This window comes from Ovis canadensis, chromosome 4 (genome assembly GCF_042477335.2).
Source record: "Ovis canadensis isolate MfBH-ARS-UI-01 breed Bighorn chromosome 4, ARS-UI_OviCan_v2, whole genome shotgun sequence".
NCBI classification, from domain to species: Eukaryota; Metazoa; Chordata; class Mammalia; order Artiodactyla; family Bovidae; genus Ovis; species Ovis canadensis.
This window is the reverse complement of record NC_091248.1, coordinates 85,968,315-85,984,840: the sequence shown is the minus strand read 5'-3', so window position 1 is coordinate 85,984,840 and position 16,526 is coordinate 85,968,315. Positions and strand designations below refer to the sequence as shown.

Below are 16,526 nucleotides of genomic sequence, written 5' to 3'. Positions count from 1 at the left end.
TCAGGATAGGCTAGGTTATGCCTCCAAATCTCAGTGGCTTATCATCAGAAAGGTATATTTAGTGCTCACACTACACATACAGAACAGGAGGCATTGCTCCTTGCAGTCACTCAGGGATTCAGGCTAAACGGGCAGACACCCTCTTGAACATCATCAGTCATCAGCCAACAGGAAGTAAGGTTCTAGAAAAGTCTCACATCAGGAATTAAATGCTCTAGCCCAAAACTGACACATATCACATTCACTCACAATTTGTAAGAACTAGGCACATGGCCTCAGCCAATCATAATGGTCACGAAATACCAAGTATTTGGAAGGCAGAGACCTGGGAATATCTGTTGAACAGCATACCCACTACCCAAATTTGCATCTTACTTATGACTACTTCTTTGAAGGGTTGAATGTGCTTTTTCTTTACATTGTGTGATTTCCCTTATCCATAAATGTAAAATGACTAGCTATTACTTTTAAACCCAGAAATGAAAAGCTGGAGGGGAAAAAAAGAAAGACACATTGGAAGATATAAATGTACTATATTCACTGGAAGATGTCTACAGTTTTCAATAAACTGTTAGAACAACTGGCTAAACATTTGGAAAAAACATAACAAAGTCATATCTCTATCTCATGCCATGCATGCATGCTAAGTCACTTCAGTCACATCCGACTCTGTGACCTCCCAGACTGTAGCCCACCAGGCTTCTCTGTCCATGGGATTCTCCATGCAAGAATATTAAAATAGGTTGCCATTTCCTCCTAAAGGGGATCTTCCAAATCCAGGGATCAAACCCGAGTCTCTTGCATCTCCTGTGTTGGCAGGCAGGTTCTCTACCAACCAGCACCACGTGGGAAGACCCATCTCATGCCACACACAAGAGCAAATTCTCAGTGGATTAGAGGGTTTTTAAGGAAAAGTGAAACCATAAAAGTAAAAAGACAAACAAATATTTGTACAGTTGTAGGATGAGAAAGGCCTTTAGAAAGACAAATAGCAAACTGAGAAAATGCTTATAATTCAAAAAACTAGAATACTTAACATATAAAAAAACTTCTGCAAAGTACATCAAGGGTTAAAAAATGGTAGGAGACACATGGAAAAAGTTATAAACAATTCACAACACATAAACTTCACATAGCTGTACATATGCAAAATATACAAATATGTGCACACATACATGACCACTATTATTTAAAAAATGCACAAATTGAAATAACTATCCACAAAGGTTAAAATGTCTAGTGCACAAGAACTGTGTTTTTTTTAATACTTGTACCCTGGTATCTGGAAGTCACATAGAAAACACAATTATAGAATTTAAGAGCTGAGATAATCTCAGATATTTAATCACTAATAGTTCTTTACCATGGATCTTCTCGAGAACATTAAAACTTTTTGTTTTACCATCATTAACTCTTCTCTAAAGTACCTTCTCTTAGATTATTTTATAGCCATCTAACCCTGTTCTTTTATCAGAGAACTCATTTATCAAAATATTTATTGAATCAGTCATTAATTATTAAGTATGCTAAAGCTGAAACTCCAGTACTTTGGCCACCTCATGTGAACAGCTGACTCATTGGAAAAGACTCTGATGCTGGGAGGGATTGGGGGCAGGAGGAGAAGGGGACAACAGAGGATGAGGTGGCTGGATGGCATCACTGACTCGATAGACATGAGTTTGCGTGAACTCCGGGAGTTGGTGATGGACAGGGAGGCCCGGCGCGCTGCAACTCATGGGGTCACAAAGAGTCAGACACGACTGAACGACCGAACTGAACTGAACTGATATACTATACCCAGGTACTGTGTTTAAGCACTCAGGATACAGACACAAAAGGCAGTCTCTCACCTTAATGAGCTACTAGTTTGGTGACCAGAAGGCAAAATAAACAGCTAAATTTTATGCTAGATATTGACAGAGATTGCTACAAGGAATGAACCAAGAAAAAGTCATCTGGATCAAGCTGGAAAGAAACACAGTGTCGCAGAAGTTGTCCTGAAGCAGACAGCATCACAGCTGCATTTTGTGGGCTAGGTAGAAAAGACACTAAGTCAGCAAAGGAGTACTGAGAGGAGGCTCTAGCAGACGAGCAATTATAAAGGCTCAGCACTTGCAGGAAGTGGTGGGCAGGTGGAGAAGATTTTCTAAGATTTGGGACCAGCAAGGTCGTAATGATGAAGAGACATGGGCTTGTGTAGCTGTGCCCATCGCCACTCCTTTGACAGACCTAGAGCTGCTCTGCAAGCCCTGGGATTGGTTCCTGCAGAGGACTGCCAGGTTCTAGGGCAGGGAGGGGCGAAAGATAAGGATGGGGAAGACCCAGCCTTGGTCCTGAAGGCCTGTACCTCCCCTGCTGAGGGTTAGGGCAGCAGCAGCCACTAGAGGGGTTATATAGGGAGCAGTGTGATCAGAGTAGTCACTTAGATCTTCTGGAAATGAAACAGGAGATCAGCTTGAAGGAACTACATCAGTGCTGTAAGGGCAGAAAAGATGCTGGTTTGGTGGTTTCCCCAGAACTCTGGTTGGATGTGAGGTTTCTGATGAAAGAAAGGAGGCTCCCCAGCATGGCCTGCAGACAGCGCAGGCCTGGCTTGGCTGATGAGATGGAGATGCCAGTTATCAAGACAGGGATCTGAGAAGCAGCAGATTGGTGGGGACAGTAAGGCAGTACTATCACTGAGAGTGCATCTAGCATAAGACGCAAAGTTTATTTTGTCAAACACAAGGAAAGAACATTTAACAAAATACAGTCTCTTCAATGACCTGACTTTCCTGGTGGCTTAGACAGTAAAGAATCTGCCTGCAACGCAGGAGACCCGTGTTTGATCTCTGGGTTGAACACTAGAATTCTCCAATGGAGAATTCCACGGACAGAGGAGCTTGGTAGGCTATAGTCTATGGGGTTGCCAAGAGTCGGACATGACTGAACAACTAGCACTCACTTTCAGTCACCTGGGGGATTTCACCCTGCTTTGCACCAAAAGAAGAGCAGCAGCAAAACCTGCCTCAATTCACCAGGGGTGTCAGGATCTCCATTTTTATGGTTTCCATTCTTTCCTGGGGCAACAGGGAAGGGAGTTTACTACCTTGACTTCAGATTAAACAGGTCTCTGAAGAACATACATCAGGCCTGCTATTAAAAAAAATAGTAACCAAACCCATCTGCTACAGGCAGCAAAGTCTTAGTAATGACATCACTCCTCCCCAGAGGGATTAGAGGATAAAGAAGGGGAACTCCTAAATTAATTTTTAATTTTTTTTCAATCTAGATCAAACATAGCCTATTGACAAGGTAGGTTGTTTGTAGAGGAGTTAACAGAAGTGACTACTGCTTCGGAGGTTTTTATTAGACTCAGATTTATTTAATCAAAGAACTGAGAATATTTACCTTGTGAAGCTAAAGTTAGAGGGTTTGGGGTTTTTTTTAACTACTATATTTGAATACACAATACATTTACATGGCTCAAGAATCTAAACTATGGGAAAAGATACACACTGAGAAGTCCCATCCCTACCCAGGTTCCATCTACCTTTTCACCCCTCTCCCCTTCAAGTATATCACCTTCATATTTCTTTATACAAATATAAAAGGAACGTACTGTTAGGGACCAAACGACGGTCTCTAGGACCTGAGTCATGTTTACCAGAAACAGACAGGATATGCGCTCATCCTGCCTGGCCAATCATGTAACGCCAGCTACTCCTGTAACTGAGACAAAGAACTGCCTGTATATAAGCTGCCATACCGCTTTGTTTGGGGCTCTTGTCAGATTCCCTTGTGTGGGATGAGACTTGGGCCCTAGCGCGCTAGGAATAAACAAACTCCCTTCTTGCGTTTGCAATACTGTGGTGGACTTGCTCTCTCGGTCGGTTCGGAGATACGGGCTCAGAGCATAACATCTGGGGGCTCATCCGGGATCTCCGTCCCGCCAGGGAGGACAACTCTCCTGGTAGAAGGGAGTAACCTCGTTAGGAGATAAGAACTCTGAGCACGGGTGCTAACATTGCAGAAGCCCAGATTAAGTCCGGGGCCCGGTATCGTACTGGGAAGGCATCTGGCTGTAAAGTGCAGAGGCAAGTCAGCATAAGACCGGGGCCTGGTTTCGTGCTGGGGAGGCAGCTGGCTCTGGTTACTGGATTAAGTCCAGCATAAGGCCGGGACCTGGATTCCGTGCTGGGGAGGCAGCTGGCTCTGGTTACTGGATTAAGTCAGCGTAAGACCAGGGCCTAGTTTCGTGCTGGGGAGGCAGCTGGCTCTGGTTACTGGATTAAGTCCAGCGTAAGGCCGGGGCCCAGTTTCGTGCTGGGGAGGCAGCTGGCTCTGTGAACATCCTGCAGGTAAGATTGAGTGCCTTGTCGGTGGCCACCTTGCGTTTGTTATCTGTCTATTCGTGGTGTCTGCGTTGCTCTTTGTGTGCTCTGTTGGCTCCCAGTGTACTTCTCTGTGATCATGGGACAAACACCTTCTATTCCTTTATCTCTTATGATTAACCACTTCTCTGATTTCAAGTTTAGAGCACAGAATCTATCATTGCTGGTGAAGAAAAGCAAGTTAGTAACTTTTTGTTCTGCCGAGTGGCCTGCTTTTGATGTCAGCTGGCCACAAGAAGGCACCTTCAGCCTGCCTACTATTCGAGCGGTCAGAGAGAAGGTGCTCGCCCCCTACCCTTCGGGACACCCAGCCAGACCAAACTCCATACATTTTGGTCTGACAGGACCTGGTGGAAAACCCCCTGGCCTGGCTAAAACCTTTTGTTTTTCAGCCCCTCACTTCCCTTCCCTCTCCCCCGCCCTTGCTTCCACAGGTTCCACAGGTTTCATCGGGAGAAGCCAAAAAAAAAAAAAAAAAAACCAAGCCTTCAGCTCCTCCCAGAAAAAGGGGCCCCACCTAGGAAACTCAGGGAAAGGCGGAAAAAAAGAAAAAAAAAATGGCCAGCATAGCGAAGAAGACCCGGAGGTTCCCTCCTCCACCATTCATGCATTTCCGGTCCAGGCGGGGCCAGCCAGAGAGGGTAAAGAACGGACATATCAGTATTGGCCCTTTTCCACTAGTGATTTGTACAATTGAAAAACCCAGACTCCCTCCTTCTCTGAAAAACCGCAGGGTCTTATTGATCTTTTAGAGTCTATCCTGTTTACTCACAATCCCACTTGAGATGATTGTCAGCAACTGTTACAGGTACTTTTTACTACAGAGGAGCACGAACAGATCCTGTCAGAAGCCCGGTAAAATGTGCCAGGGGTGGATGGGAGGCCCACAATAGAGCCTAACCTCATTGAGGAGGGGTTCCCCTTGGTGCGACCCAACTGGGACTTCGAGCGCACTGAAGATAGGGAGCATCTCTGGGTGTACCGCCAGACTCTTATGGCCGGCCTTAGAGCGGCCGCCAGAAAGCCAACTAATTTGGCCAAAATAAATTCAGTGAGACAAGAGCCAAACGAGAGCCCAGCAGCCTTCCTGGAAAGGATAATAAAAGCTTTTAGACAGTATACCCCTATGGACCCACAGGCAGATGAGTCACGAGCGGCAGTTATGTTAGCATTTGTAAATCAAGCAGCCCCCGATATTAAAAAAAAGTTACAAAAGATAGAGAGGTTAAATGAACAATCCTTGCAAGATCTAGTGAGGGCAGCCGAGAGAGTTTTTAATCATATAGAGACCCCAGAAGAGAGAGAGGACCGCATTAAAAGAAAAAAAAAAAAATTTAGAGCTGAAGAAAACCATAAAAATCAAAAAGAGCTGGCCCAGATATTTTTTGCTGGGGCTGAACCAGAAAGGGAAAAAATTGGACTCAAAAACTGAAGAAAAAACGACAAGGTGTAAGCTTGAGAAAAACCAATGTGCGTTTTGTAAAGAGTTTGGACATTAGGAAGATAAATGCCCCAAGAAAAATCTAAAAGAGGGGCCCAAGAACCCCAAAAACGAGACTCCCTCTCCAGACAGTCATATCCTCTACTCGGGTGAGGATAGCGACTAGGGGGGTCAGGGCTCGAAGCCCGTCCCCAAGTCCTGGGTAACTATAAATGTGGAGGAAAAACCGGTTGGCTTCATGGTGGACACAGGAGCCCAATACTCAGTCTTAAACCAAAAAGATGGACCCATGTCTAAAAAAAGTAGCTGGGTGCAGGGAGCAACCGGGACTAAACGATATGGATGGACTACAAAACGGCATGGGAACTTGGGGACCCACCAAGTGACCCATTCCTTTCTGGTGATACCTGAGTGTCCAGCGCCCTTGTTGGGAAGGGATTTACTGTCTAAACTGAATGCCCAAATTCATTTCAACCACTGACAAGTGTCGGTTTTAGATGGGACCGGGCATCCTCTTCAGGTCCTGTGTCTGGCATTAAAAGATGAATACAGACTCTACTTGCCAGAGGCCCCAGCGACAATAAGCCCTGAAGTACAACCATGGGTTCAAAGATACCCTCAGGCCTGGGCTGAAACAGCAGGAACGGGACTGGCCAAACAGAGGCCCCTATCATTGTGGAACTGAAAGCCAGTGCTTCCCCGGTGAGGGTACGGCAGTGTCCCATGAGTCAAGAGGCTTGACAAGGAATTACTCCTCATATACAACGCCTCATAGACGCTGGGGTCCTGAAAAGGTGCCGGTCCCCATGGAACACTCCCCTGTTGCCTGTGAAAAAGCCTGGGGGAACTGATTTTAGATCAGTTCAAGATCTACGAGAAGTCAACAAACGGGTAAATGATAGTCATCCTATGGTTCCTAACCCTTATACATTGCTAAACAACTTGCCTCCAAACTACATTTGGTACACTGTTTTAGATTTAAAAGATGCCTTTTTCAGTTTGCCTCTTGCCCCCGCAAGCCAAGAGATCTTTGCCTTCAAATGGCAGGAAGACGGTGGTCAGACCCCTGTGCAGCTGACATGGACTCGCTTACCACAGGGTTTCAAAAACTCGCCCACGTTATTTAATGAGGCCCTGGATGAAGACCTCCATGAGTATCGGGTTGAACACCCTACCATTGTTTTATTACAATATGTTGATGACCTTATGCTGGCGGCAGCTACAGAGAAAGAGTGCCAAGAGGCAACAGGTGACCTTCTCCAAACCTTGGGGACTTTAGGATACAGGGCTAGTGCCAAAAAGGCCCAGATTGCCAAGCAAGAGGTTACATACCTCGGTTATAAGATAAAACAGGGCCAGAAGTGGCTAACACAGGCTATGAAAGAAACCATCCTCCAGATCCCTGAGCCGGCTAACCCTAGACAAGTGAGAGAATTTCTGGGAACGGTGGGATATTGCCGGTTATGGATCTTGGGGTTTGCAGAAAAGGCCAGGCCCCTATATGAAGGGACCAAAAAAAAAAAAAAAAAAAAAAACAAGGACTGGAAATGGACTGAGCCAATGAAAGAGGCCTTCCAAGAGCTCAGGCAAGCCTTGCTAGAAGCTCCTGCCCTTGCCCTCCCTGATCCATCTAAGCCTTTCCAATTATTTATAGATAAAAAGCGGGGGATAAAAAAGGGGTACTAACACAGAGATGGGGACCATGGAAGCGACCTGTAGCTTACCTTTCCAAGAGACTGGACCCAGTGGCAGCCGGATGGCCACCTTGCCTCCGTATCATCGCGGCCACCATGCTCTTAGTCCACAATGCTGATAAACTGACTTATGGACAGAGACTCTTGGTCTACACTCCTCATGCCATAGAGAGTTTTAAAGCAACCCCCAGGTAAATGGATTTCTAATGCCTGCTTGACGCACTACCAGGCCTTGCTACTTGACACCCCACGGATTCATTTCCAAACACCCTGCACTCTAAATCCGGCCACTCTTTTGCCCAATCCGGAAAAAAATAGCCCCCTCCATGATTGTGATGAGATACTGGCCGGGGTAACAGCAGTACGAAAGGACTTAACCGATACTCCACTGGATAACAGTGAGCTAAAATGGTTCACAGATGACAGCAGTTATGTGAAAGATGGACAGAGACGGGCGGGAGCCACAGTAGTAGATGACTCTGGACAGACGATATGGGCAGAGGCCCTTCCCCCAGATACCTCAGCACAAAAGGCAGAGTTAATTGCCCTGATTCAAGCATTAGAGAGAGCCAAAGGAAAAAGAATAACTATTTTCACTGACAGTCGCTATGCTTTTGGCACGGTACACATCCAGGGCCCAATATATCGGGAACGGGGGTTTTTGACAGCTGAAGAAAAAAAAAATTTTAAACTTGCCTGAAATCCGTAGACTTTTAGAGGCTGTACAGATGCCTCGGGCTGTGTCAATAGTACACATACCTGGACATCAGAAGGGTGACAGCCCCACGGCACGAGGGAATCGTGCCGCAGGCCTGGCAGCTCAAAAAGTAGCTGATGAAGATTTCATCACCCCTGTGTTGGCGATCGGACTTCCACCTCCAGGTATGGGAACTCTGCCCCCAACCCCTGAGTATTCATCCACAGACTTTGCTTAGATCCAAAAACACACCAACCTTCAAAAAGATAAAGATGGATGGTACTGAGACTCAGACGGCTACTTGATACTCCCTGCTCAGTTGGAACGGCAACTATGTGAGCATTTGCACTTGTCTACTCATCTGGGAGAAAAGAAGACTCTGATGCTCTCTCAAACTGCGTGCCTGCAATTTCCCCAGCACCAGACAACTGTAAAGAATATAGTGCATGCTTGTAAGGCGTGTCAACAGATGAGGCCAGGAAAAGGACAACATGCAGGACTGAGGTATCGGGGAAAAGGACCAGGGCAACACTGGGAAATAGATTTCACCGAGGTAAGGCCAGGCAAGTATGGTTACCGGTACTTGTTGGTGTTGGTGGATACCTTCTCAGGGTGGGTGGAGGCTTTTCCTACAAAGGGAAAAACCGCGATGATAGTGGCAAAAAAGATTTAAAAAAAAATAGTTCCCAGGTTTGGCCTGCCAGTGACCGTCGGCTCTGATAATGGACCTGCTTTTGTGAGTCAAATAGTTCAGAGCCTTGCCCTAGCCCTGGGGACTAAATAGAAGTTACATTGTGAATACAGTCCACAGAGCTCAGGGCAAGTGGAAAAAATAAATCGGACTCTTAAAAAAACTTTAACTAAATTGGCTACAGAGACTGGCGAGGACTGGGTGACCCTCCTTCCCTTCGCCCTCTTCCGTGTGCGTAATACTCCTTATCAACTTAATCTGACCCCATTTGAAATTCTGTATGGGAGACCTCCCCCTGTATGTCCAATATTTAAAGGGAAAAAACTACCACCTCCCACGTTGGGGCAATTCCAAGAGGCCTTGATGGCCTTAAGCAAGGTGCACTCTCGTGTCTGGAAACTGCTCCGGGAAATACATGTGGGTCAAAATAAGGGAACTATTCCCTCACATGACATTGGCCCCGGAGACTGGGTATGGGTCAAAAGGCACCAAACCAAGGCACTAGAACCCAAATGGAAGGGTCCTTATGTTGTTCTTCTTACCACCCCAACTGCCCTAAAGGTCGATGGTATCGGGCCTTGGGTGCATTGCAACCACGTACGCCCAGCTGCTTCGGCAGAGCAGGAAGACACTAAAAAAAAAAAGGAAAGCATCTCTGCACCCGTCCAACCCCTTGAGGCTAAAGCTTCAAAGGCGCCAACAGGACCAGGACAACTCGGCTGGGCCCTCTTGTGGATGACCCAGTTACTCTGCTCCGGAGTTGCCAGCATGAACCCGCATCAACCAGGTCAAAATCACCTGGAAGCTGCAAAATGGACTAACACGAGAGGTGCTAAACTCCACTACCGCAATACATCCACCAAACACATGGTGGCCAGACTTGTACTTTGACCTTAAGCCGATGGTAAATGTGCCTTGGGCTAGGGGTTATCTCCGAGAACAAGGGTTCTGGGCATGCCCAGGCGCACCCAGACATGACTAGAAGACCTGTGGGGGGGCACAAGACTCTTATTGTAAAACTTGAGATTGTGTTACTTCTAATGATGGACCTCGGCGCTGGGAAGTAGGAAATCGAGATTTACTTAATTTTTCATTCGCCAAGCCCCTCCCTAGGGTCCTCGGAGATCCAGCTTTTAGCTGTGAAAGTTGCAATTATGCACAAGTCAAAATAAGGTTCAATCCAGAAAAACAAAAAAAGAGGGGACCTGGATCTCTGGCCTATCTTGGGGGCTACAGACGAGGGAATCAGGAGGGTTTGGGGTTGATAAAAAAGAGATTATAGTAGTGAGCCAGGTCTTAGAGCCAATTCTTGTACACAGTATCGGGCCCAACAAAGTAGAAAAGCTGGCTGTAAACCCCCGCCTAACGACTTCCATGCCAACATCTTTGGCAATGAGCCCCGAAGCAGAAGCGCTCACTGAAATAGATCCCCTATAGAAGCTGATTAGGGCAGCTTATGCCACCCTAAATCAGACCCATCCTGAGGCAACTAAATCTTGTTGGTTATGTTATAACTTAATTCCCCCTTATTACAAAGCAGTAGGCCTCAACGCCTCTTATGACTTGGCCAACAGCACCGATCCTCCTCAGTGTCATTGGGGGGACCGAAAGGTGGGTCTGACGATAAAAGAGATATGGGGAAAGGGCTTATGCATGGGCACGGTGTTACCAGCAAAGTCTCCACTTTGTGTGCATGCCGTCAAGCCTGATGATTTGCCTGTAGCTAAATGGTTAATACCTCAAATGGGGGGATGGTGGGTGTGTTCATACATGGGGCTAACTCCATGCCTGCATAGCTCAATCTTTGACCCCCCAAAAAAATTCTATGTTATGGTGGCTGTCATGCCAAAGATTCTGTACCGACCAGAAAAAGCAATATATGATTATTGGGCCCAGAAATTAACTCTAAATCCTCCAAAAAGAACTTATCAAGTTAAGAGGGAACCTCTTACCGCCATAACCATAGCAACTATGTTCGGTCTTAAAATAGCCGGGGCTGGAACCGGAATAACAGCTCTGTCCCTGCAAAGCCAAGGATTTAACCCCGAGAGCAGCCATAAAGACATTACCCGTATAGAGCAATCTATTAGTCATTTAAAATCGTCTCTAACTTCTCTATCTGAAGTAGTTCTGCAAAACAGGAGGAGATTAGATCTGCTCTTTCTGCAACAAGGGGGACTCTGTGCTGCCCTAGGAGAAGAGTGCTGTTTCTATGCGGATCATACAGGAATAGTTAGAGAATCTATGGCCAAAGTGAGAGAAGGACTAGCCCAACGTAACCGAGAATGTGAGGCTCAACAGGGATGGTTTGAATCTTGGTTTCAACAATCCCCTTGGCTGACTACCTTAATCTCCACCTTGCTAGGACCCCTGCTAGTACTTTTACTAATGCTTACCTTCGGCCCATGTATTATCAATAGACTTGTAGCCTTTGTAAAGGAACGCATAAATACAGTACAGCTGTTTGTGCTTCAACAACAATATCAAACTGTGTCTCAGGACCGAGAGGAAGATTCCTCTATATGATCTAAGGACAGGGGGGAATGTTAGGGACCAAACGACGGTCTCTAGGACCTGAGTCATGTTTACCAGAAACAGACAGGATATGCGCTCATCCTGCCTGGCCAATCATGTAATGCCAGCTACTCCTGTAACTGAGACAAAGAACTGCCTGTACATAAGCCGCCATACCGCTTTGTTTGGGGCTCTTGTCAGATTCCCTTGTGTGGGATGAGACTTGGGCCCTAGCGCGCTAGGAATAAACAAACTCCCTTCTTGCGTTTGCAATACTGTGGTGGACTTGCTCTCTCGGTCGGTTCGGAGATACGGGCTCGGAGCATAACACGTACACACTGTTCTGCATTTTGCTTTCTGTCATGTGGCAATATATCCTAGAGATCTCTCCATAGTGAGTACCCTCTGCACAATACAGTTCATAATACCCCTTCCCATAGATGTACCATTGCTTATTTAACCTGTCCCATATTGCTGATCACTTGGGTTACATCTAAATTTTTATTACTATAAAAATGCCATGCTAAATACTGAATGTATATCCCCTTCCTACATGGGCAAGAGAAGGGGTCCCGAACCTTTAGGCCGTGAACCAGTACCTCCTGTCAGATCAGTGGCAGCACTACATTAAAAATAAAGTGGACTATAAATGCAATGCACTTGAATCATCAGGAAACCATGCTCCCACCCCTGGTCCATGGAAAAATTATCTTCCACAAAATCGGTTCCTGGTGACAAAAAGGTCAGGGACCACTGGGCAAGAGTATCTGAAGAGAGATTTCAGGAAGAATTGCTAGACCAATGGGTAAAGGCATCGATAATTTATAGGTTGTACCATTTTTCAGTTTCACCAATAAGGTACGAAAGTATCAGTCTCAGCAACAAGAGTAGGTTATCAATCTTTCGTATTTTTGCTAGTCATAGGTGAGAAATAGTATCTCAGTATAGTTTTAAGTCATGTTATTTTAATATAGCATATAATTTAAGAGGCTTCCCTGGTGGCTCAGATAGTAAAGAATCTGCCTGCAATTCAGGAGACCCAGGTTCAATCCCTGGGTCGGGAAGATCCTCTGGAGAAGGGAATGGTAACCCACTCCAATATTCTTGCCTGGAGAATTCCACGGACAGAGAAATCTGGCCAGCTATAGTCCATGGGGTTGCAGAGGTGGACACAACTGAGCAACTAACACACATTTTAATATAAATGAATTCAAGCATCTTTTGTTTGCAGCCTTTTTATATATCTTTTTCTTAACTGTTTGTGTCCTTAGCCTATTTTCTATTGCTTTTTCTTTATTCCTAGAAGCTTTCAATAAATCAGAGAGATGAACCAAGATATAAGCTAAAAACGTAACACAATACAGTTTATCTTATGGCATTGGGAGCCAGTAAGTTGCTGTCTGATTCTCAAACAACTAAAGTAACTGTCTGCCTGGAAAGATTAAATAATATGCCCAGAGTCCACTAAAAGATCTAGAACTCAAGCTGCCTGACACAGACAAGCGCAATAATGCCTCAACTAGAAGCCAGACTTCAAATTTCCAGAATGCTCCAATCCGAAAGAAGATAAAAATAACCTCCCTAGAGGTCAAGGTCAAAACGCTCATGGCCTAAAACTCCACTGCACTTTACAGCTGTACCAAAGAGCCTGGGCTCCCTCACTTGGGCCTGAAGAATTCCATTAGCAAACATCTCATCAGCCTCTGTGGCTCCCCAACTTGAATCAGATTAGAACTCAGAAAGTCGAAGTCAAGGCAGTAATGACATGAAAGCTCAGCTCAGACTCCTGGACAAGAGACATTAAAGGATGAGACCAGAAAAGCAGACAACGACACAAAGTCAAAAGAGCACATGGCCAACTGGGACCAAAGAATCTAAAAAGTAGTTGCCAGGGTGGTGATGGCACTAGAAGATACGACAATCATTCATGACCATCCTCAAGGCTGATTCAGTGTGATGGAATGATCACATCTTTGAGTTGCAAAAACCCTACCTCTTCCCAATTCAGGATTCTTCTCTGCAGCTCCAGTTGATCAATGGGCCTCTGCTTGAGGTTCTAAGGAAGAAACCTCAACATCCACTAGATAAAGAGCGGGTAACTATATGCTGAGTACCTGCTATGTGCCAGGTACTGGCCAACTCCTTTCTACATATTTCCTCATTGAATCTCCCCCACAACCTTCAGGAGGTATTGTCTGCGTTTTACAGAAGTGGAAACTAAAGTGCAAAGATGTTATTTGCTCAAGAACACAAGAAAAAAAGCAGCAACCCTGACATCCAGGAACTGTCTTGGTACAATCAGCTAGCCCTGGGGTTGCAGGCACTGGCCCAGCATTCTCCTGGCCGGCACGAACAATGTCACAGGACAGCAACATCAGGCAAGGCCACTCGGTGGTCATGATAAATCAAGACCAAAACAAGACCTTTTATAGTCTTATCTGACCACAGTCAAAATGTGAACACTGTCCAAACCACAAAAATGACCAAACACTCCCATTTCCCCCACCAACCCTAACACATAAGTAACTGTGGTTTTCAGTCAACAGCAGTTTTAGCCTCACTCCTTTCAGACATGATTTGCAAGGATACTCCAGAGATTTTGCCACACTTTCTGGTGGCATCCAATCCAGAGTAAAGTCCTATTTCCTTAAACTCTTCCCCAAATCGCCTAGAAGCCCAAACCCTATAACTCCTTTCTGACACCCAGTTATGGAGAAGCCCAGGGTTGCCCATGGAGCAAAGCCTCCCTCATTCAGCAAGGAATGACCCAACGCCTTCAACTCCATTTGCTGTTCCCAGAGGTCTTTGACTAGAAGGCAGTGAACCTCAAATAGAGAATTAGTGCTGAGCCCAGATTCCAACTGAGGTCCACCTGTCTCCCAAGCCTGAGTCCTGGACCACCTGTTCTGCTGACACCCTAGTCAGCTTTTTTTTTGTTTGTTTTTTAACTACATATGATTCATTTTGTAGAGTAAGAAAATGTGCTCAAAAGGGTAACTTCAGTTATGGTGGAAGCAAAAACCATGGCTATAAAACATGCTATTTCCTCACTATCTAGGAAAACAAGACACTGCTATTAGTACTATTATCTCTTAACAACTTCAGCACATTTCGAACTGTTTTTAGTTTTCTAAACAACAAAGTGAAATTGAGTCTATTAACTTTAAACAGAGGTGTCATTCTTCTGTATCTTCCAATGGTTACAGCCCAGTGCCTTCATTTCTATAGTAAGGCAAATTAAAGACAAGGAACTCTATCATTTCTTTCTAAAATAAAAATATGAAAAAATAAAATAAAAAACAGTGGTCACAGGGCAGGCATGAGCTTGTAAAAGGAGGGTGAGGCAGCAAAGGTTTCGGGGAAGTGGAATAAGTAACAGGAGACTGATTAAGTAAAGAAGAACCCATTGGTTCCCCTTGTGGGTTCAAAAAGAGCAAAAACAAAAGCACTTCTGGAAAACTTAAGGAGCTGCTGAGGGCTTGGGCGGTACTTCTCAGATCTAACTGTCTGGCCTCATCTTTTCCCGGCTGTTTTCGTTCATGAAAAGAGCTCATTGGTGGTGGCTTTGGAAAACGATTAATTTACTCTACATTTCTTCAGCTGTTCTCTCCGACCCCGCAGCATTTTTCATTCCACGCCAACTAGGTTATCTATTTGCCTCTTAAAGGCATTCATCGATCCCAACGCATCCTTCCTTCTCACCAGTCCTCTGAACGGAGTAGACTCTCAGTGAGAGGGTCCTTCCGAACCCGCTAGAACCCACGCCGTTCTAAGACCGCCCTCTGGTCCTTCCTTGTCAGGTACAGATGGGAAGCGGCCCCGGGTCCGCACGTGAAGGCCCCGTGAGCGCGGTGATGTCATCCCATCCAGGCCGAGACTACCGGGCCGGGCCTGGCCTCCTCCTCCTCCGTAACCTCGGGGCCCAGGATCCCCGACGCCAGGGATGGGGACTCGGTCCAGGCCGGAGGGAGAATTCCACGCCGGCCCCCGCCTTCCTTCCCCGCACACACGCGCCCCGCCCGCGGCCAGCAAGAGCCTAGCCAGCAGAAACCGGAAGACAAAGAAGGAATGGGGAGGGGGCGCAAAGAAGAGGGGCAGTGGGTACCCGCTGCCCCAGCAACAGCCAGAGAGGGAAGTGGCCGTGGAGTGGAGGAGAGGCGAGCGAGGGGGGTAGGAAAGGGGTGGCGGGGGGGACGGGGGCTGGAAACCGGGGAGAGGGGGGACGCCCTGGGGCCGGCGGTCCAGCTCCGTCAGCCCACCCATTCGTCCCCCTGAGGACTGAGGGGCAAACCGGAGGGCGTCCCAGAGAGAAAGGGCCGCGCGGGCTCGGCTCCCCAAGGCCAAGGCCGGACCCCGACAGAGCCGAGCCCAGACACCGGACTTACCTCGCAGCTGCCCCGCGCCCCGCGCCCCGCGCCGGTCGAGTCGGAGGAGCCCTCGGGCCGGGCCGGGCCGGGCCGAGTCGGGGCGGGGGCTCGCGAGGGAAGAGGGCGGGCGGCAGGACCTTTGCTCGGGCCCCGCCCCTTGGAGCCCGGCGCGGCGGGAGGAGTGAGCTCCAGAAGTAGCACTGGAGCGTGTCGAGTTCTGGGGCTGCCCTCAGCAGGGCAGGGAGACACGCGGGGCTTCCCCTTGGGCTCCCATATGCCCTGGGCATATCCTGAGTTACCCCACCTCCTTATCAGTAAAACTGTCCCTGACTATTCCAGTTAAAAGTACAGCCAGTCCACCACCCTACAGGAACACGCCCTAGTTCTTCTCATGCTTTATTTTTAGGATTTCATACTTACTTCAAGCATTGTCTTTCCCCAGAATGCCAGCTCCACAAGTGCGAGGAGTGGGCGTGGGGGAAGATTTTGTCTGTTTTGTTCACTATAACCCGCACCTAGCACGGTACCTGATGGTTGATAGTAATTGAGTTAATTAATGCATCCTCTTGTTCATTTCTCCAACTAGACTGCGAGGTCTCACTCATCTTTGCATTGCTTGGCACAGGGTAGATGAACAATTAAGTAATGGCTGTTGGACGAATGAATGAATAGAGATGGTCAAGAGAATGGTACCCTTTTTATCCTCTGCCTGGCCGCACTGATAGAGAGTTTGGAAGAAAAAGAATCAC

General features: G+C 46.8%; 1 protein-coding gene across 2 annotated transcripts in view; it reads right to left on the bottom strand.

Moving 5' to 3' along the window:
* GSDME (gasdermin E) overlaps nucleotides 1-16,090 on the bottom strand; it is a 108,020-nt gene extending 91,930 nt beyond the window's left edge. For both annotated transcript variants that reach the window (XM_069588177.1, XM_069588176.1), the window contains exon 1: nucleotides 15,796-16,090. The gene's annotated coding sequence lies outside the window, so the exon portion shown is untranslated. The remainder of the gene's footprint in view (nucleotides 1-15,795) is intronic.
* Between the last annotated feature and the right edge of the window lie 436 nt (nucleotides 16,091-16,526).